Genomic DNA, 25579 nt, shown 5'->3' on the forward strand with positions numbered 1-25579 from the left:
TGTTCTCTCTCATCGATGTTTCTATCTCTCCCTCTCCCTTTCTCTCTCTCTAAAATCAATAAAGAAAAAAAAATTTTTAAAGATAATAATGAGGGATTCGGTGGTCTTGTGCACTGGTTCTGTGGGTGTGCTCTGAGGGGTCTGGAAAAGGAGATTACTTTGACATTTCAAAGATGTTATTTTGGGTGCAAAAAAGACAATAGACAGGCTCCATTAAGGTAAAGATTGACCTTTGTCAAGGAAGATACTGGCCTAGGACATGACTACCTGCCATGACCCACTTTTAGTTAGGAAGTTTTAAATTCAGACCACCCTACGTGGTTACTTTTGGTCTCTGAGTTTGTAAGACTCACCACGAAGGCCTCCCTGAACTTGTCAGGTTTAGTATGTTGCCCCTTTTGTGTCCACACATAGAAATGCCTCTTGTTAAATACCTGATCACTGCCCTGGCCAGTTTGGCTCAGCGGTTAGAGCGTCGGCCTGCGGTCCGGAGAGACCGGGGTTCGGTTCCTGCTAAGGGCGCGTATCTTGGTTGCAGTTTGTCCCCAGCCCTGGTTGGGTTGTGTGGGTGGCAGCCACTCGATGTGTCCCTTCACGTCGATGTTTCTCTCTCTCTCTCCCTTCTTCTCTCTCCCTCCCACTCTATCTGTACAAAAAATGGAAAAATATCCTCGGGTGAGGATAAAAAAAAAAAAATACCTGATCACTTGCACCATATAGGTCTAAGGTGGGGAGCCCACCTATATTACCGCCAACTGAAATAAGACAAAACTCTGACTTATTCTCAAAACTACCCGACTGGTTCATGAGATATAGAGCAATCTACTAACTCAACTTCTGGACTGTGAAACTTCTTGGGGATGTTTCAAAGGTGGGAATAGAGGGTAGATGAATATGCCAACTCAAAATATGACCCTGAAAACAGAGTGGATTTTCCCTTTTGTACGGGACAGTTACATTCATAAAGAAAATCTCTATTTGTAAATGTGTTTTGCTCTCTGTAGCAGAAAGAGAAGGATGACTTAATAACAAGAAACACAATGGAAAAGGCCATGACTTAAATCTGCATAACAACTTTACTCTTGTTTACTCTGCTTTTCTTAGTAACCTACCTTATCTGACCTCCAAACTCCCCAGTGCTTTTGTCATGTCCTACACTTGGCATTTGAAGTGATGGCATGGATCATTTCAGGGTATTTTACTCAGTTTTCCTGGGTTTCTCCCATGTATGTAGGAGGCATATAAGTTTGTTTTTCTAATGCTAATCTGTTTTTTTAAAATTAATTAATTTATTTATTTTTGTTACAGATGCTTCTTTTTTCCCCACTGAATCCTCCCTCCCTCCCCACCCTGCCCCAGCTTTGTTGTCCATTTCCATTATTCATGCATCCATGCATATAAGTTCTGTGGTTTATCTCTCCCCCACCACCCCCTATTCTGGGAATTGTCAGTCTGTACCCCACTTCCACGTTTCTGGGATTACCCCATTCCTCAGACTGTTATGTTCATTATACTCCACAAATAAGTAAAATCATGTGATACTTGTTTTTCTCTGTTTGGCTTGTTTTACTTAGGATAATACTTTCCAAGTCCCTCTATGTCGCCTCAAAAGATGAAAGATCTGCACCGGGCCGGTTTGGTTCAGCAGTTAGAGTGTCAGCCTGAGGTCCAGAGAGACCCAGGTTCAGTTCCCGCTAAGGGCACGTACCTAGGTGGCAGTTTGTCCCTGGCCCTGGTTGGGTGTGAGGGTGGCAGACACTCGATGTGTACCTTTCACGTTGATGTTTCTCTCTCTATCTCTCTTCCTCTCTTTTCCCCCAACTCTGTCTGAACAAATAATGGAAAAATGTACTTGGGTGAGGATAAAAACAAACAAACAAACATAAAAGATCTTTCATTCTTACAGCTGCATAGTGCTCCATTGAGTATATGCACCACAGCATTTTTATCCATTCAACTACTGATGGACAATTGGGCTGTTTCCAGATCTTAGCTATTGTAAATAGTGCTTCTACAAACATGGGGGTACATATATTCTTTCTGATTGGTGTTTCAGGCTTCTTAGGGTATATTCCTAGAAGTGGGAACACTGGGTCAAATGGAAGTTCACATTTTCTATTGGGTTCTTTGTTTAACTTTTGTTGAGTTGTATGAGCACTCTCTCTATATATTGGAAATTAACGCCTTATCTGATATATCATCGGTGATTATGCTCTCCCATACAGTGGGTTGCTTTTCCATTTAGATGATTGTCTTTTACTGTGCAGTAGCTTTTGAGTTTGATGTAATCCCATGTGTTCATTTTTTCCTTTGTTTCTGTTGCCTTAGGGGATGTATCAGTGAATATTCTGCTGCGTATGATGTCTGAAATTTTGTTGCCTACAGTTTCTTCTAGGATTTTTATAAATTCATGAATCACATTTAAGTCTTTTATCCATTCTGAGTTTATTCTTGTTATGGTGTAAGTTGATGGTCTAGTTTCGTTTTTTGCATGTAGCTGTCCAATTTTCCGGACACAATATATTAAAGAGGCCGTTTTTACTCCCCTGTATGCTCTTGCCACCTTTGTCAAATATTAATTGGGCATATTGCCGTGGGTCCATTTCTGGGTTCTCTATTCTGTTCTACTGGTCTATATGCCTGTTCCTGTGCCAGTACCAGGCTGTTTTGAATACAGTGGCTTTGTAGTATAACCTGAAATCTGGTAATATGATCCCTCCAACTTTGTTCTTCTTTTTCAAGATTGCTGTGGCTATTCAAGGTCTTTTTTGGTTCCATATGAACTTTTGAATTATTTGTGCTAGTTCTGTGAAGTGAGTCATTGGTATTTTGATGGGGATTGCATTGAATCTATAAATTGCTTTGGCTAATATGGAAATTTAAATGATGTTAATTCTTCCAATCCATGAACAAGGTATGTGCTTCCTCTTTTTTATATATTCCTCTATTTCTTTTTTTCACTTACCTGTAGTTTTCTGCGAACAGGTTCTTTATTTCTTTGATTAAGTTTATTTCTAGGTATCTTAATTTATTTGCCATAATGGTAAATGAGATTGTTTTCTTCAGCTTCTCTTTCTGTGAGTTCATCATTAATGTGTAATAATGCCATTGGTTTCTTGATGTTAATTTTGTATCCTGCTCCTTTGCCAAATTTATTTATTAAGTCTAATAAATTTTTGATGTAGTCTTTGGTGTTTTCTACGTATAGTATCATGTCATCTGCGAATAATGACAATTTCACTTCCCCCTTTCCCATTTGGATCCCTTTTATTTTTTCTTCCTGTCTGATTGCTGTGGCTAAGACTTCCAGTACTATGTTAAATAAGAATGGTGAAAGTGGGTTTCCTTGTCTTGTTCCTGTTCTTAAGGTAAATGCTTTTAATTTTTGCCCATTCAGTATGATGTAGGCTATAGGTCTTTCATATATTATGTTGAGATATGATCCCTCTATTCCCAGATTGCTGTGCATTTTTATCAGAAATGGGTGCTGGATTTTGTCAAATGCTTTTTCAGCATCTATTGATGTGATTATATGATTTTATCTTTCATTTTGTTTATGTGGTGTATCACATTTATTGATATGTGAATATTGTACCAGCCTTGCATCCTGGAATGAATCCCACTTAGTCATGGTGAATAATTTTTTTGATGTATTGCTGGATTGGATTTGCTAGTATTTTGTTCAGGATTTTGGCATCTATGTTCATCAGGGATATTGGCCTGTAGTTTTCTTTCTTTGTAGTGTCTTTTTCTGGTTTTGGAATTAGAATTATGCTGGCCTCATAAAACGAGTTTGGAAATCTTCCTTCTTCTTGAAATTATTGAAATAGTTTGAGGAGAAAGGGTATTAGTTCTTTGAATGTTCGGTAGAACTCCCCTGTGAAGCCATCCGGGCTTGGGCTTTTGATTGCTGGGATAGTCTTGATTACCTCTTCAATTTCTTTTGTTCTTATTGGTCTGTTCAAGTTTTCTATCTCTTGTTGTTTTGTTTTGGCAGACTATGTGTTTCTAAAAATTTGTCCATTTCACTTAGATTGTTGAATTTATTGCCATATTATTGTTTACAATATCTGTTAACAATCCTTTGTATTTGTGTGGTGTCAGTTATTATTTCTCCTCTTTCATATCTGATTTTGTGTATTTGGGTTCTTTCTCTTTGTTTCTTGGAGAGTCTAGCTAAGGGTCCATCAATCTTGTTTATCTTTTCATAGAACCTGCTCTTTGTTTCATTGATTCTTCAAATTGTTTTTTTTTTTTTTTTGGTCATCATGTCATTTATTTCTCTTCTTATCTTTACTATTTCCTTTCTTTTACTTGCACTGTGGTTTTCTTTCTGTTTGGTTTCTACTTTTTTTAAGTTGTGAGGATAGATAGTCTTTTAGAAATGTTTCTTGCTTCTTGAGGTAGGCCTGTAGTGCTATAAACTTCCCTCTCAGAACTGCTTTCACTGCATCCCATAGATTTTGTGTTGTTGTGTGTTCATTTTCATTGGTTTTCAGGAAGTTTTTAATTTCTTCCATGATCTCCTCGGTAACCCATTTTTGGTTAAATGACATGCTATTTAGCCTCCATGTGTTCAAATATCTTAGCATGTTCTTGTTGCAATTGATTTCTAGTTTTATGCCATTGTGATCTGAGAAGATACTTGATATGATTTCAATGTTGAACATGTCGAGACTTAGTTTGTGCCGTAACATGTGGTCTATCTTTGAGAATGTCCGATGTGCACTTGAGAAGAATGTGAATTCTGCAGTTTTGAGGTGTAATTCTCTGTAGATATCTATTAAATCCTTTTGGTCTAGTATTTTATTTAGAGTCTGTGTTTCCTTGTTAATTTTTTGTCTAGAAGATCTATCCAGTGATGTAAGTTGGGTATTGAAGTTTCCTGCTATAATTGTATTGTTGTCGATTTCTCCTTTGAAGTCATCCAAAAAATTTTTAATATATGTTGGTGCTCCTAAATTGGGTGCATATATGTTTATCAAGGTTATATCTTCCTGTTGGATTGATCCTTTCAATATTATGTAGTGGCCTTCTCTGTCTCTAGTTATGGACTTCATTTTGAAATCTACTTTGTCAGATACGAGAATTGTTACCCCCGTTTTTTTGTTTTTTTTTTTTGCTTTTCATTTTCTTGAAAGATTTTTTTCCATCCCTTCACCTTCACCCTATGTGAGTCTTTTGTTGTGCAGTGGGTTTCCTGTAAGCAACATATATGTGAATCATGCTTTCTTATCCAGTCAGCTACTCTGTGTCTTTTTATTGGAGCATTCAAACCATTCACATTTAAGGTGATAATTGATAAGTACTTACTTATTGCCATTTTTTTTTTTTTTTAGTGTGGTTCTATGTTTCTTTCTATTTCTTCTACTAATTACAGCAATCCTTTTAGTATATCTCAGAGTGTTAGTTTGGTGTTAATATATTCCCTTAGCTTTTTTTTTCTTTCTGGGAAGCTCTTTATTTGACCTTCTAATTTGAATGATAGCCTTGCTGGATTGAGTAGTCTTGAATTCCGATCTTTGTTTTTCATGACCTTGATTACTTAGTGCCACTTTCTTCTGGCCTGTATTGCTTCTGTTGAAAAGTCAGCTGACAGCCCTGTGGGTTTTCCTTTGTAGGTAAACTGTTGCTTATCTCTTGCTGCCTTTAGGATTCTCTCTTTGTGTTTAATTTTTGGCATTTTAATTACTATGTGTCCTGGTGTGGGCCTGTTTGGGGTCTTCTTACTTGGGGCTCTCTGTGCATCTTGAACTTGAATGCCTTCTTTTTCCACCATATTGAAAAAGTTTTCTGTCACTATTTCTTTAAATATATTCTCTAACCCTTGCCCATTTTCTTTCTCTTCGTTGACGCCTAAGATGCGAATGTTATTACTTTTCCAGTTGTCCCACATTTCTCTTAAGCTGTCTTTCTTTTTTTAATAATGTTTTTTTCCTTTTCTTTTTCTGATTGGTTGATTTTTTTCTACCCTGTCTTCTAATTTACTGATTTGGTCCTCAGCTTCCTCTACTCTCCTAGTTAGTCCTTCCAATGTGTTCTTAATTTTTGCTATGTCATTCTTCATTTCCACTTCGTTGGTTTTCAATGTTTCTATATCTTTACTCATGGTGCTGATATCCTTACTCATGCTGTTGAGCTTCCTCAAGATCAGTGCTCTGAACTCTACCTCGGATAATTTGCTTAGCTGCATTTCTTTGATCTCATCTTTTACAGAGTTCTCTTGTTCTTTTATTTTGGATTTGTTTCTTTATTTCACCATTTTGGCTATCTCAGTGGGCTTTGGAGTCTGCCAAATTTTCCCTGTGTGTGTTGGTGTTTTGTTGTTTGTGGCTCCCTCTACTGGGTTTGCATAAGCCTGGGTGGGTCCACGTTAAACACCACTGTCAAGTCTTACATTCCTGGGTTGATTTGCAAGCCCAGGAAGGGTTCAGTTATTCTCTAACTTTTTCCTGGTGGCTAGTAGTCTCAGTTACTCAATGCCTTGGAATGTAGCACTGGTGTTCTGCATAAGAGGATTTTCAGAGCGTGGGATACATGCTGGTTATTAATGATCCGCAATTTGCATTTCTTTGCCTCATCTGGGGTAGGCTGAATCTCTGAGGGGACGGGCTGTTGCTTTTCCCCACAGCTCTCAAAAGGAGCACACTGTCCATCATTCTTTGTGGCCACAACTCAGCAAAAACTCTGAGTGCCCTCCAAATCCTGAGTGTCCCCACAGAGTTCCAGCCCAGTCTGCCTTCCTCTGTCATAGTCCACAGGTGAGTGGCTGTGGCTATTTTAGCTCTCTGTCCTGGATCTCTGGACTGTGGAGTGGGCTTTGTCTTTATTTCCCAAGGGCACTGCTCACAGCTAAGACTGCTGTTGTCCGTTTGCACCCAGACTGCCACCCTCTCACGCCTCTGCAGATCCTACCAGTGTCCCTGGTTATATGGACTTTTTTTGCTGCTTTCCTGTTGCTTTTTTCTGAGGTTTTTGTCTTTATTTTTGTTGTAATTCCCGATTGGTCCTGGGAGATCTTCTGTGTAGCTTTCATTCACTCCATCTCCATTTTCACATCTCCTATGCATATCTTGTGGGTAGCTGGGTCGCACAGGCTTTCCTGGTAACTGGATGGCACAGTCCCTGCTGGGTCACGTAGGCCTCTCTGGTGCTTCAGCACCCCAAAGGTCCCAGGCATAACTAAATTGCACAGTCCCTGCTGGGTAGCACAGGCCTCTCTGGTGTTTCAGCACTCTGCAGTTCCTGGGGGTAAGTAGATCACACAGTCTCTGCTGGTTGGCACAGGCCTCTCTGGTGCTTCAGCACCACACAGGTCCCATAGGTAACTGGAATGCACAGTCCTTGCTGGGTCGCACAGGCCTCTCTGGTGCTCCTGCACCCTGCAGTTCCGAAGGGTGGGCAGCTGGATAGCACCAGTCTCTCTAGGGCTCTGGCTTCCCAATGCTTTTGTAAGCTAGTGAGCTGCACAGTCCTCTGTGGAACCCCTGGTCTCACCTTTGGTGGCTGGGGAGTGCTGCTGCTCCGTGGGTCTCAACTCCTGCTCAGCATTTGCTGTAGTTTTTGGGGATGGGTCTCAGCTGCTGGTCTGTGCTTCTGTTGCCTGGGGATGGATGTCTGCTCCCCAGCCTTTGTTGCTGGGGGTATATCTGGACTCTGATTGGGCTGCTACTATGAGGGATGGTGCTGGGCTCCTGGCTGTCTGTGGCTTCTGTGACCAGCACCTTGGGAGCTCCACTACTGTGCACTGGTCTGTGTTGACACAGAATGTCCCCTGGTTCAATGGTGCCAGGTGTGCTGGTGGACTCAAGTTTCTGGGCCCTAGCCACTCCCACTGCCTCATCCCAGGGAAGACCAGGGATCTTCCAGAATTGTGGGACCTCCCAGCAGTGCAGGGAGAAGCTCCCTGAAGGGCTGCTTACTGAGGTAGCTGGCTGCTCCCATCAATAGCACAGGAACTTTCTGCTCTGCAGCTCTGCACTGCTCAGGTTTGGTCATTCACCGTCAGGTCCACTCACGCTCTCTCACACACTAGCTCGCTCTCTCACACACTAGCTCACTCTCTCATACACTACCCTTTCTCCGGTCCTGCCCACTGCCATCTTTTTCCTGTTAATCTGTTTTTTATTAAACGGGGTTTTATCCATGAATCTAGAAGTGTAAAGGAAAGATAATTTCCTCTTCTACAACTTTATGTGTATTCTTTCAGTGTTTTTGTATGCAAACACAAGCTACAATCAAATATATGTTTGTATCTGACTGAAGGTTGTTACATAAAAGAAAGCGTACTGAACAGAATCTTGTAAGTCAATGTTCATTGCAGCATTATTCACAATAGCCAAAAGGAGGAAACAACCCAAGTACTCAACTTATGTGGATAAATAAAATTTATATCCATACAATGGAATATTATTCAGCTACACAGAAAAAAAAATGAAGTTCTGATACATGCTACATGTGGATCAACCTTGAAAACATTACACAAAGTAAAATAAGCCAGACATAAAAGTTTAAATATTTTATGACCCCACTTATAAAGTATCTAGAGTAGGCAAATTCATAGAGACAGAAAGTAGAATACAGGTTACCAAGAGCTGGGAAGAGGAAGAATGAAAGTTATTGCTTTAGGATTACAGTTTATTTGAAGTGATGAAAAAATGTGGAAATACCTAGTGATAATGGTTGCACAACCTTGTGAATGCAATGAATACCACTAAATTGCACCATTAAAATGGTTAAAATGGCAAGCTTTAACATATATATATATATTATATATATTTACCACAATTTTTAAGAATTTGTACTGTAATAGACTAAAAACAAGTGAATTGTATACTCTGTAAATTGTATGATATATAAATTACATCTCAATAAAGTTTTTAAAAATGTTTTTATTGATTTTCTAGAGAGAAAAAGGGAGAGAGAGATAGAAACATTGATGTGTGACAGAAATATTGATTAGCTCCCTCCTGCATGTCCCCTACTGAGGATAGAGCTCTCAACCTGGGCATGTGCCCTGACCAGGAATTGAGCCAGGACCTCTCAGTCCTTGGGACAACACTCAACCCACTGAGCCACACTGGCCAGGCTAAAGTTGTGTGCATGTGTTTTTTAAATATATAGCACATTGTTCTGCATCTTGCTTTTAAAATTTTAACAACATATCTTAAGAAACTTTCCAAATCAGAATATAGAGAACTTCTTTGTTTTTTTTATTTTAGCTGCAGTTGTGTGGGCATAATATGGTTTACTAAGCAGTCCTCTAATGCTGGACACTTGGGTTCTTTTCAATCTTTTCCTATTCTAGACAGTGCTACAGTGGATAACCTTGTACATTCATGTAAGATATCACATGAACATATAATGTCTGTTATCACACTTATGGATTTTAGTTAATTTGTTAAGTGAGAATTACCATGACTGAGGCTGAGGAGTTGTGTGTGTTTAAGGGCCATTTGATTTTTTTTTCTTTAAAAAAATTTTTTTTCTTTTATTGATTTTAGAGAGAGATAGAAGGAGAGAGAGAGAGAGAGAGAGAGAGAGAGAGAGAAAGAGAGAGAGAGAAACACATCAATTTGTTGTTCCACTTATTTATACATTCATTGAGTGATTCTTGTATGTGCCCTGACCAGGGATTGAACCTAAAACCTTGGTGTGTTGAGATGACACTCTAATCAACTGAGTTACCTGGCTAAGGTTGTATTTCATTTTTCTGTAAATCACCAAATGTCTGGTGCTGTTCTGTTGGGACGGTTCATCTTTTTTAATCCACTTTTCTTTTTAAAAAATATTTTTTAATTGCAGTTGCCATACAATGCTATATTAGTTTCAGGTGTATAACATAGTGATTAGACATTTATATACTTTAAGAAATTATCCCTATAAGTCTGGTTTCCATCAAACAACATAGATAATTATTACAATATTATTGACCTTATATCCCTGTGATTTATTCTATAATTAGCAGATTGTACTTCTTTTTTTTAAATTCTCACCCGAGGATATTTTTACATTTACCTTCAGACAGAGTGGGAGAGAGAGAGAGAAATATCGATTTAAGAGAGACACACTGGTTGCCACCCACACGACCCCAATGGGGCTGGGAAACAACTGCAACTGAGGTACATGCCCTTGGCCGGAATCAACCCCAGGACTCTTTGTTCCACGGGCCAATGCTGTAACTGCTGAGCCAAACTGGCTGGGGCAGCAGTTTTTACTTCTTAATCCCTTTTTTATTTTAAAGAAATTTTTATATGTTAGGGAGATTAGTCCTTTACTTTCTATAAGAATTGCAGCCCTGGCTGGTTTGGCTCAGTGTTTGGAGCGTCGGCCTGTGGTCCAGAGAGACCTGGGTTTGGTTCCCGCCAGGGGCACGTAACTTGGTTGCAGTTTGTCCCTGGCCCTGGTTGGTCGTGCAGATGGCAGCCACTCGATGTGTCCCTTTTACGTCAATGTTTCTCTCTCTCTCCATTCCTCTTCCTCCCTTCCTCTCTCCCTGAACAAAAAATGGAAAAATGTCCTTGGGTGAGGATTAAAAAAAAAAGAATTGCAAATGGAGGTATGAATGATGGTGGCGGGTAGGACCAGAGCGAGAGTAAGTGTGTGAGAGTGTGAGTGAGTGTGAGAGAGAGTGTGAGCGAACATGCGTGTTAGTGAGCAACCTTGAGCAGTGCAGAAACGCAGGGCAGAAGGTTCCTGTGCTATGGACGGGGAGCAGCTGGCTACTGCAGTAAGCACCTCATCTGGGTGCTTCTTCCTCACAGCCAGAGGCCCTGCCATTTTGGATGATCCCTGGTATTTTCTGGGAGGAAGCAGTAGGAGTAGCTAAGGCCCAGCAACCTGAGCCCACCAGTGCACCTTGCACCATCAGACCAGTGGACCCTGCTGTGTCATCACAAATGAGTGCACAATAGCAATGCTGTCAAGGTGCCTGCTGCAGAAGCCACAAGCAGCTGGGAGCCAAGTACCACCCCTCACAGCAGCAGCATGATCAGAGCCAAGACACACCACCAGCAACAGAGGCTCAGGAGCAGACATCCATCCTCAGGCAGCAGCAGCACAGATCAACAGCTGAGATCCATTCACAACAGCATCAGCAGAGGATGAACAGGAGCTGAGCCCTATCAGGCAGCAGCACTCCCCAGCCACCAGCAGCCAGACACTTGGCTCCAGTGGGGCCCATGTGATCCAGCAGCCTACAGCCCAGGAGGGCACTGTGGCTCGAGTGGAACCCACACAATACAGCAGCCTGTGGGGCCCATGGCTGCACAAAAAGTACCTACCAGGACAGATCAACACCAGCCATCAGTAGTCAATCCTTCAGGACCCACAGCAGGCAAGAGGCCCCAGGCACCAGAATAGTCTGGGAGGCACAGTAGCCTTATTTGATACACACCAATTTGCCTACCCATCCCAACATCCCTCACCAGGTCTAGAACTACCAGATGGCTAAAATGGGGAGACAATGAAACAATGCTCAAAGGAAAGACAAGGAGGTATCACCAGTAAAAGAACTACATGAAATGGAAGAAAGCAATTTTTCAGATAAAGAATTCAAAGCAATGATTTTAAGGCTACTCAAACAATTTACTGAGAACAACAAGTAACTTAATGAGAATTGTAAAGAGCTCAGTAGGAACTACATCAGCTTAAAAAAAAAAAGAGGTAGAAGCTATGAATAAAAATCAAGAGGCAATAAAGAATAACATAGCTGATATAAAAAAAATACCTTAGAAGGATTTAATAGTACATTAGAAGAAGCTGAAGACCGAATGAGTAAGTTAGAAGACAAGGTAGAAAAAAATGCCCAAATAAAGCAGCAAATGGGAAAAAATAAAAATAAAAAACAAGAGGAGAGTTTAAGGGAGCTTTGGGAGAATACAAATTATAACAACATTCCCATAATAAGGGTACCGGAAAGAAAAGAATCAGAGAAAAGAATAGAGATTCTGTTTGAAGAAATAATGACAGAAAACTTTCCTAATTTAGTGAAGAAAAAGTCACACAAGTCCAGGAAACACAGAGAGTCCCAAGCAAGATGAACCCCCAAAGACCCACAGCTAGATACATCATTATAAAAAAGGCAAACATTAAAGACAAAGAAAGAATCTTAAAAGAAGCAAGAGAGAGACAGAAAGTTACCTACAAAGGAGCTCCCATTAGACTGTCAGCTGATTTCTCAATAGAAACACTGCAGGCCACAAGAAAGTGGAATGAAAGACAAGGGTCTGAATCCAAGACTACTCTATCCAGCAAGGCTATGATTCAAAATTGAAGGAGAAATAAAGAACTTCACAGACAAAAAAAAAAAGCTAAAGGAATTTACCATCACCAAACCAGCACTGCAAGAAATGCTAGAGGGGCATAAGAAGCAGAAATAGACAGAGAGAGAGAGAGGAACACAGGCATAAAATAAAAATGGCAACTAATAAGTATCTATCAATAATAACCTTAAATGTAAATTGCTTAAATGCCCGAATCAAAAGACATAGAGTAACTGATGGGATAAGAAAACATGACCCATGTATATGCTGTTCACAAGAGACCCACCTCACAACAAAAGACTCACACAGGATGAAAGTGAAGGGATGGAAAAAAATTTTCAGGCAAATGAAAACGATAAAAAAAACTGGTGTAGCAATACTCATATCTGACAAGATAGACTTCAAAATGAGAGCCATAATAAGAGACAAAGAAGGTCACTACATAATATTAAAAAGAACAATCCAACAAGAGGATATAACCCTGGTAAACATATATGCACCAAACAAAGGAGCACCAAAATATATGTTAAAACGTCTGGAGGACTTCAAAGGAGAGATCAATAGCAATACAATCATAATGAGTGACTTTACATCCCACTGACACCACTGGATAGATCTTCTAGACAAAAAATTAACAAGGACACAGAGTCCTTAAATGACAAATTAGATCAGCTGGACTTCATTGATATTTACAGAACATTTCACCCCAAAGCTGCAGAATATACATTCTTCTCAAGTGCACATGGAACATTCTCAACGATAGACCACATATCAAGACACAAAGTAAATCTCTAAAAATTCAGGAAGATTTAAATAATATTAAGCATCTTCTCAGACCACAATGGCATGAAATTAGAAATCAATTACAACAAAAACATTCAAACACATGGAGGTTAAATAGCATGTTATTAAACAGTGAATGGGTTACTAACGAGATCAAGGAAGAAATTTAAAACTTCCTGGAAACCAATGAAAATTAACACACAACAATACAAAATCTATGGGACTCGGTGAAAGCAGTACTGAGAGAAATGTTCATAGTACTACAGGGCTACCTTAAAAAGAAGAAAAATTCTTAATTGACTTTCTAAGCCTACAACTTAAAGAACTAGAAAATAAACAAATAAACAAACAACAAAAATAAACAACAAACCCAGAGCAAGCACAACAAAAGAAATAGTGAAGGTTACAGCAGAAATAAATGGCATAGGAACAAAAAAAAATTCAAAAGATCAATAAAACAAAGAGCTGGTTCTTTGAAAAGATAAACAAGATTGATGTACCCTTAGATAGACTCACCAAGAAACAAAAAAGGAAGACCCAAATAAACAAAATCAGAAATGAAAGAGGAGAAGTAACAACTGACACCACAGAAAGACAAAGGATCATTAAAACATACTACGAACAATTATACACCAAGAAATTGGACAATCTAGGCAAAATCGACAAATATCTATAAACACACAGTCTCACAGAATTGAACCAGGAAGAGACAGAAAACTTGAGCAGACCAATAACAATTAAAAAAAAAAAAAATTGAAGATGTGATCAAGAAACTCCCCGGAAAAGAAAAGCCCAGGCCTGGATGGCTTCATGGGGAGTTTTACTGAACATTCAAAAAAAAAAAACTAACACCCATTCTCCTAAAACTATTCCAAAAAATCCAAGATGACAGAAGACTTCCAAACTCATTTTATGAGGCCAACATAATTCTAATTCCAAAACCAGATAAAGGCACTACAAAGAAAGAAAACTACAGGCCAATATCCCTGATGAACATTGATACCAAAATCCTTAACAAGCCCTGGCCAGTTTGGCTCAGCAGTTAGAGCGTTGGCCTGTGGTCCGGAGAGACCCGGGTTCGGTTCCCGCTAAGGGCACGTACCTCGGTTGCAGTTTGTCCCTGGTCCTGGTTGGGTCGTGTGAGTGACAACCACTCGATGTGTCCCTTTCACGTCGATGTTTCTCTCTCTCTCTCTCTCTCCCTCCCACTCTATCTGAACAAAATATCACAAAATGTCCTCAGGTGAGGATTAAAAAAAAATCCTTAACAAACTATTAGCAAATCAGATTTAGCAATACATCAAAAAAATTATTCATCTTGACCAAGTGGGATTATCCCAGGGATGCAAGTCTGGTACAATATTCGCAAATCAATAAATGTGATACACCACGTGAACAAAATGAAAGATAAAAACCATATGATCACATAAATAGATGTTGAAAAAGTATTTGACAAAATCCAGCAACCATTTCTGATGAAAACACTCAGCAATGTGTTAATAGAATGATCATTCCTTGAGATAATACAGGTAATATATGAAAAACCCATAGCCAACATCATACTCAAAGGGCAAAAAGTACAAGCATACAAAAACTTCAAGAACAGGTACCAGACATGGATGCCTACTCTTGCCACTCTTATTTAACACAGTATGAGAAGTCTTAGCCACAGCTATTATACATGAAAAAAACATACAGGAATCCACGTTGGAAATGAGGAAGTGAAACTTATTATTTGCACATGACATGATATTGTACATAGAAAACCCTAAATTCTCCATTGAAAATCTACTAGATTTAATACATGAATTTTGCAAAGTAGCAGGATACAAAATTAACATCAAGAAATTGACGGCATTTTTGTACACCAACAATTAACTTAATGAAAGAGAAACTGAAAAAGCAACCCCAATTACCATTGTTGCAAAGAAATTAAGATGCCTAGGGATAAACTTAACCAAAGAAATAAAGGACCTATTTGCAAAAAACTATATGTCACTGAAAAAAGAAATAGAGGAAGATATTAAAAGGTGGAAGCATATACCTTGTTCATGAATTGGAAGTATTAACATCATTAAAATGTCCTTACTACCCCAAGCAATCTATAGATTCAATGCACTCCCCATCAAAATATCAATGACATACTTCACAGAACTATTAAAAATACTCCATAAGTTTATATGGAACCAAAAAAAAGACCCCAAATAGGTACAGCAATCTTGAAAAACAAGGACCAAGTAGGAGGGATCATAATACCAGATATCAGGTTATACTACAAATACATAGTAATCAAAACAGCCTGGTACTGGCACAAGAACAGGTATATAGATCAATGGAACAGAACAGAGAACCCAGAAATTGACCCAAGTCATTATGCTCAATTAATATTTGACAAAGGTGGCAAGAGCATACAGTGGAGTAAAGACAGCCTCTTTAATAAATGGTTTTGAGAAAATTGGACAACTACATGCAAAAAAATGAAGCTAGACCACCAAGTTACACCATACACAAGAATAAACTTAATATAGATAAAAAGCTTAAATTTGACCCATGGTTGCATAAAAATCCTAGAAGAAAATGGAGGCAACAAACTTTCAGACATCATACGCAGCAGAATTTTCACTGATACAATGCCTAAGGCAATACAAACAAAGGAGAATATGAACACATGGGACTACATCACACTAAAAAGCTTCTGCACAGCAAAAGAAACAACTATCAAAATGGAAAGGAAACCCACTATATAGGAGAGAATAATTGTGAATGATACATCAGATAAGGGGCTACTTTCCAAAATATATAGAGTACATATACAACTCAACAAAAGAAAAAGAACCCAATTAATAAATGGGGAGGAGACCTAAATCGACACCTCTCTAAATAGGACATACATATGGCTAAGAGACATATGATAAAATGCTCAACATCACTAATCACTACAGAGATGCAAATTAAAACAGCTCTGAGGGATCGCCTCATATCTGCAAGGATGGCTGCCATCAACAAATCATCAAACAACAAGTGCTGGCAAGGGTGTGGAGAAAAAGGGACTCTAGTACACTGCTGGTGGGAATGCAGACTAGTGCAGCCATCATAGACTCATTTACAGTGTTTCCTCACAAAATTCAAAATTAAACTGCCATTTGATCCAATGACCCCATTTCTAGGAATATACCCTAAGAAGCCTGAAACACCAATCTGAAAGAATATATGTACCCCTAAGTTTATAGCAGCACTATTTACAATTGCTAAGATCTTGAAACAGCCCAAGTGTCCATCAATAGATGAGTGGATAAAAAAAGCTGTGGTACATATACACAATGGTATACTATGCAGCTGTAAGAAAGAAAGCTCTCTTATTCTTTGAGACAACATGGAGGGACCTGGAGACTATTGTTTTAAGCAAAACAAGCCAATCAGAGAAAGACAAATATTACATGATCTCACTTATTTGTGGAATATAATAAACAAAACAAACCAAAGAACAAAATAAACTCAGAGACATGGAAGTGGGGTGCAAACTGACAAACCTCAGAGGAGGTTGATATGGGCGGAAGGAAGAGAAAAGTCACAGAACTTATATACATGTATAAGTAAACAAGGACATAGACAAAAATGCTGGGTTGGTGCAGGATAGGGAGGAGGGTGTCAGTGAGGGATAAAAGGAGAAACGTTTGTAACAACAATAACAAAGAATAATAAAAAATAAAAATAAAAAAGAATTGCAAATGATATTCTCAGTTTATAATTTGTCCTTTGACTTTACTTATGTTATTTTTATGCTTAAGTTTCCATTTTTATGTAGTCAAATTTATTAATTTTTTTAGTCATTCATAAAAGACAGTCTCTGTTACAAAGTTAAAAAGAAATTTACTCATATTTTCTTCAATTGTTTTTGTTATTTTAATTTGTACATGTAGATACTTGAGTCATTTGGAGTTTATTCTAGTATATGTTGTCAGGCATGAATCCAGCTGTGTCTTTTTTCAGATATCTGCCTTAGTTGTTCTGAGAACCGTTTTATTTATTTATTTATTTATTTATTTATTTATTTATTTATTTATGTATTTATTTATTTATTTATTTATTGTCTGGGTACTAATTTTTTTATTTTAATTTTTTATTTATTAATTTGTTTTTGTTACAGATGTTTCTCATTTTCCCCGTGTTGACACCCTCCCCCCCCCACTTTATCCCCAGCTTTGTTGTCTATGTTCATTGGTCAGGCATACATGCATGTAAGTTCTGTGGTTTATCTTTTCCACCACAAACACCTCCCTCCTCTGAGGCTTGTCAGCCTGTACCCCACCTCTATGTCTCTGAAATAATTTTGTTCAGCAGTTTGTTTAGTTCATTATATTCCACAAATAAGTGAGATCATGTGATATTTGTCTGTCTCTGCTTGGCTTGTTTTGCTTAGCATAATACTCTTCAGGTCCTTCCATACCATCTCAAAGGATAAGAGATATTTTTTTCTTACAGCTGCAACGTGTTCCATTGTGTACATGTACCACAGCTTTTTAATCCACTCATCTACTGATGGATGCTTTGGCTGTTTCCAGATCTTACTTATTGTAAATAGTGCTGCTACAAACATGCAGGTACATATATTCTTTCCAATTGGTGTTTCAGGCTTCTTAGGATATATTTCTAGAAGTGGAATCATTGGGTCAAATGGCAGTTCAATTTTTAACTTTTTTAGGTAACACCATAGCGTTTTCCATAGTGGCTGCACCAGTCTGCATTTTCACCAGTAGTGTATTAGAGTTCCCTTTCCTCCACACCCTTACCAACATTTGTTTTTTGATGATTTGTTGATGGCGGCCATTCTGACAGGTGTGAGGTGATACCTCATAGTTGTTTTAATTTTTATCTCTCTGATGATTAGTGATGTTGAACATTTCTTCATATGTCTCTTAGCCATTTGTATGTCCTTTTGGAGAGGTGTCTCTTTAGGTCCTCTGCCAATTTATTAATTGGGTTATTTGTCTTCCTTTTGTTGAGTTGTATAAGCACTCTCTATATATTGGAAATTAACCCCTTATCTGATGCATCATTGGTGATATGGTCTCCCACATAGTGGGATTCCTTTCCATTTTGATGGTTGTTTCTTTTGCTGTGCACAAGTTTTTTAGTTTGATGTAGTCACATGTATTCACTTTTTTTCTTTGTTTCTCTTGCCTTAGGTGTATCGGTGAAAATTCTGCTGCATGTGATGTCTGAGATTTTGTTGCCTACATTTTCTTTTAGAATTTTTATGGATTCAAGAGTTACATTTAAGTCTTTTATCTATTTTGAGTTTATTCTTGTATATGGTGTAAGTTGGTTGACAACCGTTTTAGTGCAGTCCATACTCACCTGATTTGAGATTCTACGTTTATCATATACTGAATTCTGGTATATATTGTTTTTATTTTTTGACTTTTTATTCTGGTCCCTTAGTTTGTCTGTCTGTTCATGCACCAGTGTTACACTGTTTTTAATTAATAACTTTAAAAATATATATATTTTTATATGTGGTCAGGCTAGTCCTCCCTCATTGCTGTTTCTTTTTAGTTTTCCTGGCTATCTTTGCTTATTTTTAGATCCTGTATTCTTTTATCACTACAGTAGGCAGTTAGACAGGCATGACCAGAGTAGGAATGTTAGGCCAGATACAGAAGTTCACCAGGTGGAAAGCCCCAGGTGCCTAGCAATGAGCAAAACTAGGCTGGGACCTTGCCCCCAGTTTGACCTTCCTCCCCTAGCATATTGTTGGTCATGTGTTTGAGATCCCCTAAACTTTTATATTGCTGGTCATGCAGTTCAGACCCTCAGTGACATTTCCTCCCCTAGCATAAGTTTCTGACCTGAATCAAATAATCTTAGGAACAAAACCTTGGGTCTGTTGACCACAGGTACAGAGTTTTGCTCAAACTAGAAATAACATCTAGGTCTCAGTCGTGTTTCAGCTTCAGGCCCAGTAAAGCAGCTGATGGAAGAAGTAATCCGCCATTTTAGAAAAAAACAAGTACCCAGATACCAGGAGTACCCAGATACAAGTACCCAGGAGATAACCAGACCCTTTTGCTTCCCAGGATATAACTAGTCCCTTTTGCCTCCTAGAGATAACCAGATCTTTTTGCTTCCTGCTTCTGTAAGCTGCTTACCATTCTCGAATCTAAAGAATGTTCGCCCAGCCTGCTATAAAGCTAGGCACACCCTACAACTTGGGGCCCAAAATTTGGAGACTGCCTCCTCTGGGTCCACATGCATGAATAAAGAAACCTCTTTGCTTCCTCTGGTGTTTGGTCTAAGTATTTTCTGTAATATTTTGGTCCTTGACCGGGAATTGACTCACAGGAACGGACGATTGCCACTGGTGAGGTGGCCCCATGGGCACTCCGTGGAGCCCTGTCACAGAGGGAAGTGCATGCCTCAGTCATTTTGGGACCCTGCTGTTCTGGACTCCATGGCCAGCTGCCTGTGAGGCTCATGCCCCACTCGGGCTGCTGAGGGAAACAAATGGGTCCAGCTTTAGGGACTATGCAGCTTCAGGGACTACGCAGCTTCAGGACCAGTGAGTGCCCTGGGGTCCAGGAACCCAATTATAGGCCCACCCTTGAGGTGGAAGAGAGACCGATCACCTCTCAGGCCTTCTGGCCACCAGGTAGGGCAAGCCCTAACGGGAGGGAATGTTTAAACTCATTTTAATACCAGTGTGTGAGTGAGTGTGAATGTCTGTGTGGCTCCACCGGTGAAAGCCTATGGAGTCTGAGTGGGCCCCAACCTGCAGTACCATGGTTACCTCTTACGGCTCAGGGCAGTATCAGGTTCTGGGGGACAAAGTCCCTCTCTGTGAGCCTGATACGAGTCAGGGGTTTGTACTGACCTGCCAAAGCTAAGAGGAACTTAAATCCCCACAAGGGGAGCAGCCAGGTGGGTGAACTCGAAGTTTCTGTCTTGTGTGTCTTCCCTTGTTTTTGTCCTTGTCTGCCTCCCTACTGTGTCTCCCTCAACTTTGTTATGGTTAATCTAGTCATAGATGGCAGCCCTAGTGTCCAGAAGACCTCACTGGGTTGCATAGTAAACGTTGTTAGGGAAGAATTTGAAGAAGGTTCTGATCAGGGCACAAAAATATCTAAAGGAAAGTTAAGGACCTTCTGTAAATTAAATTGGCCCACATTCGGGGTGGGCTGCCCCAACATAGGATCCTTTGACCCTGAGTTAGTGCAGGCAGTTTGAAATCAGTTCATAGCGGATCCAGGACATTCAGACCAATTACCCTTTATTAATCAATGGCTTAATTTAATGAGACACCCACTCACATAGTTAAACAGCCATGCTCTCCAGACCAGTTCACAAATATTGGTAGTGGACCCCAAACTGGGCCCCAAGAGAAACCTGGGAAAAAGGTAGGGAAGTGCTTATGAGGCAGAGATACAGCAAAAGGTCCAAACAAGTTTCTGGTGCAAACATTTACTCTTTGGGCCCTACTTAGAGATTGCCTTGATCCTTCACAGGCGGCTAATTAGGTGGGGAAGCAAGGTGTAGTGAAAGACTTGATGGAAGCTGAAAAAGGCTGTGAGTCTTTAAAGACTCCCCCACTGCCTTCTGCTAAGGCTGTGAGAGAGGTTAATCCCCCTGCTGAGACTGTACTCCTAGTGTATAAGAGAGAACTAGAAAGAGAAGTAAAGCAAAATTGGTGGCACCTCACTGAGGAAGATTCAGATAAGGGGTTTAATGTTACCAAAAGTTTTGCAAAAATAGCTCTTACCATCCTGAGAGGGCACAGGGGCTTGGCCCAAAGAACCTTCTAGTGTCCCTGTGCTCTCTCTCCCTTACAGATGGGACTAAGAGAGGCGAGACCTGCCAGAGAGAATATCACTGTTTATTATTATTATTATTATTATTATTATTTTCAGTGACAGAGGGGCCAGTCCTGAACAATCCAGGTCAAATATTAAAATTGCATAAGCCCATCCCATTTAAGATGTTAAAAAAATCTCAAATCTTCTTGTACTATGTATTGGCACACAGCTCTTTTGTGCTCAGTTTATTAGAATGTTGCTAGTCAAGCCTTAGTCCCGGGTGCTTGGCAAACATTAGCAAAAGCTTGCCTTACCTCAGTGGACTATCTGATGTGGAAAAATAACTGGATGGAGATTAGTAGTGAGCAGGCCATATGGAATCAAAAGCATAAAGTACCCATTTCTTTGGAAATGCTCACGGGTGCAGGGAAATATCAGGCTCTTTGAGATCAGCTAGGGTTTGCTCTTCAGGCAGATCAGCAGATTAATATTTGTGCTTTGAAGACCTGGAAAGAGCTCCCAACAAAAGAGGAGAATTCACGAGATCTTACATCCATCAGACAAGGACCTGAAAAGCCATATCAAGATTTTGTAGCTCGGTTGCTACAGGCAGACAACAGAGTAATAAATGATCCAGAGACCAGCACATCAATAGTTAAACAGCTTACCTATGAGAAACAGTGGGTTTAATCTTAGGTGGGAGTAGTCTCACTATGAAAGTGTTCTAAGTGTTACCTGGAGTTATTGATTTTAATTATTTGGGGGAAATAAAGTTATGGCCCCAACTACTAATACTATTGTACAAGTTTTACCTGAAACTAGGATAGCACAAATTGTGATTCTGCCCCATCAGGTGGCTGGAAAAGTACTAAAGCGCTATCAAAGAAACTGCGGGGAGAGGGAGGATTCAGCTCTACAGATGGAGCCTATTGGGCTCAGTTAATCACCCAAGGTCTCTGGGGAATAGAGCTCAGTTTGCATAGAAAGAAATTTAAAGGTATTTTAGATACAGGAGCAGATGTTTCTGTGGCCAATTTACCAGGATTAGGACAGGTTTCTAGGCCCCAACAAAGTGCACAGTTTATAAAATGGAAAAATTCTGAGGGCAACACAGGTTTTTAAAAATCCTATATTTTAGATCATTTGCCTGTTAGTCTATAGGGACGGGACCCCTATCCTTCTGCCCCCTCACAGGATGCAAAACTCCCCTGTGTGTCCAGGCTCCAAAACACAAAGGGCTGTGGCAGATGCACCAAGAAGGGGGAGCAGCCAGCTGGGAAGGGGCTGTCCCTGCCGGCGGGCCACTGTGCACATTCCACATGGCGTGGCATGCCCCACCGCTCCTTGGGACTGAGGTCTGGTGCGGAGAGCTTCTTGTCCTGAGAAATGGGGGGCGGCGGACCAGTGTGCAGGCACTCACCCAGAGGCTGTGTGTTCCTTTGGTGCCAGCTGAGGGTGGCTCTCAGGTTTGGTGGCAGTGAGTGCAACAACGCAGGTTTCCTGCAACGCTGTTAACGTTGGGGAGCTTTGGAGAGTTGGGCACTGGCATGAAGTGCTCTTGGAGAATTGAAAAACACCCTGCCCAGGGTAACACAGATGCTTTCCTTTCCTGCATCCTTTTGAAAGCCTGTGGTCAGAGAAAATTTTTCCATCCCTTTGCCTGCTGTGGGGCCCAAATACTGCCGGGAGGAGGGCTTCCTTGAATACTTTTCCTATTCACTGTGTTCTCCTATTAGGCCTAAAGGCCCAATTATTTAAAATAGCTCAAAGATATATAATAAAATGACACCCCTGGGGGAAAATAAGATAAAAGAATAACAAAGGTAATAAAGGCAGCCTTAAGAGAAACAGGGCCTGTAGAAAGGGAAACACGAGGAAGGGTCAGGATGACAGACCTAGGTCCTTATTAGAGATAGAAAAGACAAGGGCAAAGTCAGGTGTAGATGAACAAAGTAAAAAGCCATCTTTAACCTAGAAAAATCATAGAGCCAGGGCTCTTTCTAACTGAGCCCTCGGGAGCCAAGAATAACAAGACAATAGGGGACAAACTAGTTGGTTTCTTGCAGGGTATATACTGGTACATCAAACTCAGTCCTGACGGGGCCAGTGGGCCCCTAACCTATCCCTGGACTTCAAAGTGGACTATAGACTTTGGGAAAAATACTGTGACTCATTCATTTCTGGTCATGCCAGAGCACCCATACCCCCTACTCGGATGTGATCTCCAGTGATTGTTCAATTGCTGGTCACTGCCACTCTAGGCCAGCCCCACATCAAGTTCCACAAGACACTGGCCATCAATCCTGCCAGCCTGCCTCCAGACAATGACCCGGAGAAACCTCTACAGGACTGCCTGAAGACAATCAACATAGTGCAGATAGCCCACTGAGACCTCAAGAATGTTCCACTGCCATCATCAAATGAATTCTTGCAGGCCCTGTAGCCATCCAGACGGCCATCCATAAACACATCTGTGATGCCCTGCCTGTGCCCACCTCAGACCCTGTGCACCCTTTCCAGCCCGGGGACTTGGTGTGGGTAAAGAAATTCATTACCCAGGGACTGACTCCAGCCTGGAAGGGACTATACACTGTCATCCTGCCTGCACCAATGGCTGTCAAGGTCAATGGCATCCCGGTCTGGCTGCATCATTCCCAGCTAAAGGCGGAAAAAGCAGAATGGACCGTGCAGGCCTCTCCAGATCCCTTAAAAATGAGACTCTTGAATTTATCGGGACTCTAATTTTTCTGATTATGACTGTACAAGGGAATCTTTATAGATTTGGGCCCCAGTGGAACTGGGAATTTAAAAATAGGATATTAAAGGAGGTCTTAAGAAGTGTCACCACAAAGGAGATAGAAAAACCCGTTTTCAGTCTCGACCTATATGACCTCATGAGAGACACCATAGGCACAAATGGTATTACTGAAGATTGATGTCATATAGAAGGGCCCCTTCCCTGGGATTATGGGACATCTATGAGAAAATGGGGACTACAAGAGCTAGGAATCTATATATGCCCAGGGAGCAGTATAGTCACCACAAGTTGCTTAAATGCAAATGAATACTTTTGTCCATCTTGGGGTTGTGAAACCATATTTACTACTAAGGGCTATATAAGAGGCAGGCACCCTCATATAAATTTTAGAAGGTTAACTGAGCCCAAGAGTTTCCCTATAGGAAAATCTAACCCTATTCAGATTAATATCATTAGTCAGCTAGACCTTTATTGGGTCACAGGAAGGACATAGGGGCTGACTGCTGGTTATGCCTAAATTCGAAGCCACCTTATTATATAGGGCTAGGCCTCTCCAAGATAATGCAAACTCTAGTTCAGACTTTAGAGTTCACCGTGACCAGGCTAGCCACAGCCAATATATTGTCCCTCCAGCAATATCAATACAGATATCAACATCTGTGGAGGTCTGAGGATACAGACTGTAGCCAATTATATAATGATGCAATAGGCAGCAATAGTAGCTAATAGCATCAAAAGGGGGGGGGGGAATGATGGAGGAAGTAAACCGCCATTTTAGAAAAAAACAAGTACCCAGGAGATAACCAGACCCTTTTGCTTCCCAGGAGATAACTAGACCTTTTTGCCTCCTAGAGATAACCAGATCTTTTTGCTTCCTGCTTCTGTAAGGTGCTTACTGCTCTCAAATCTAAAGAATGTCCACCCAGCCCACTATAAAGCTAGGCGCGCCCTACAACTCGGGGCCCAGAATTTGGAGACTGCCTCCTCCGGGTCCAGATGCATGAATAAAGGAACCTCTTTGCTTCCTCTGGTGTTCAATCTGAGTCTTTCCCATAACACAGCAAGGCCAGGTGGGGTGATGCCATGGCTGACATCAGGACCAGCTGTGATGACTAATGACCCCCTACACTGGCACCATGACCCTGAGGAAACTCACCTGGAGAGCTGATAAGTATTTCATTGAGAACATTTCCTGGGATCTCTCCTAAGATCCCCATCTTTAGAGTGGGGATAAAAGCCCTCAGGATGGGGAACCCAAAATGTGCTTTCTCTCTTTGGAGCATGACCATACCTTTGCCCCTTCTTCCCCCAGGTGCTTTGTTTGCCTTTCTTTCTCTTATGCTCCAAAGGCCTTTCTTTTGTATCTGTACATTATTTCCTGAGCCCATGCATCCTAGCTGGCTCATTTCTTCCATGGCTCATTTCTTTTATATCTAAATAAACTTTTCCTTGTATTTGAGTCTTAGCTCTGAATTCATTTTTAGCCAGAACTCAAGTACTGAGGTTGCTGAACTGAGGTTCAGTAACATTCTGGTGCCATTTCACTGCTAACACTAGTACCTTATAAACCATTCAGTTCAGCTTAACATGGAGATAAATGCCAAAGGGCTAGAATCAAATCTGCAATGTAATCCATTCTAGTTTATCAAGTCTATGTGCATTTTTAGCAGAAATTGAGTAAATCAGTTGCAATAAAACTATAAATACAATTTGGTATGTACTTTCCTGTTATTACAGTCTTTTCAAACATAACATACCATAATGTTCATAACTATTCATCTATTGTTGGACACTTTCCATTTTCCCCTATTGTTTCTATTCCTTTTCTTTATCAAAAACAGAACAAAACACCCTGTAATAAATCTGTACCTGTTTACACTTCAACAAGCTAGTGTATGCAATATCAACTTTACCACACTTTGTTCATAAGCAATTGATTTTTCTCAATCCTTTGAGGAACCACTTAGAGTGTTTTAAGTTGTGCA

General features: G+C 40.3%; 1 pseudogene; it reads right to left on the reverse strand.

The window, feature by feature from the left end:
* LOC118635455 overlaps positions 1–24811 on the reverse strand; it is a 36089-nt pseudogene extending 11278 nt beyond the window's left edge.
* Between the last annotated feature and the right edge of the window lie 768 nt (positions 24812–25579).

The sequence above is a fragment of the Molossus molossus genome, unplaced genomic scaffold (genome assembly GCF_014108415.1).
Source record: "Molossus molossus isolate mMolMol1 unplaced genomic scaffold, mMolMol1.p scaffold_m16_p_2, whole genome shotgun sequence".
NCBI classification, from domain to species: domain Eukaryota; kingdom Metazoa; phylum Chordata; class Mammalia; order Chiroptera; family Molossidae; genus Molossus; species Molossus molossus.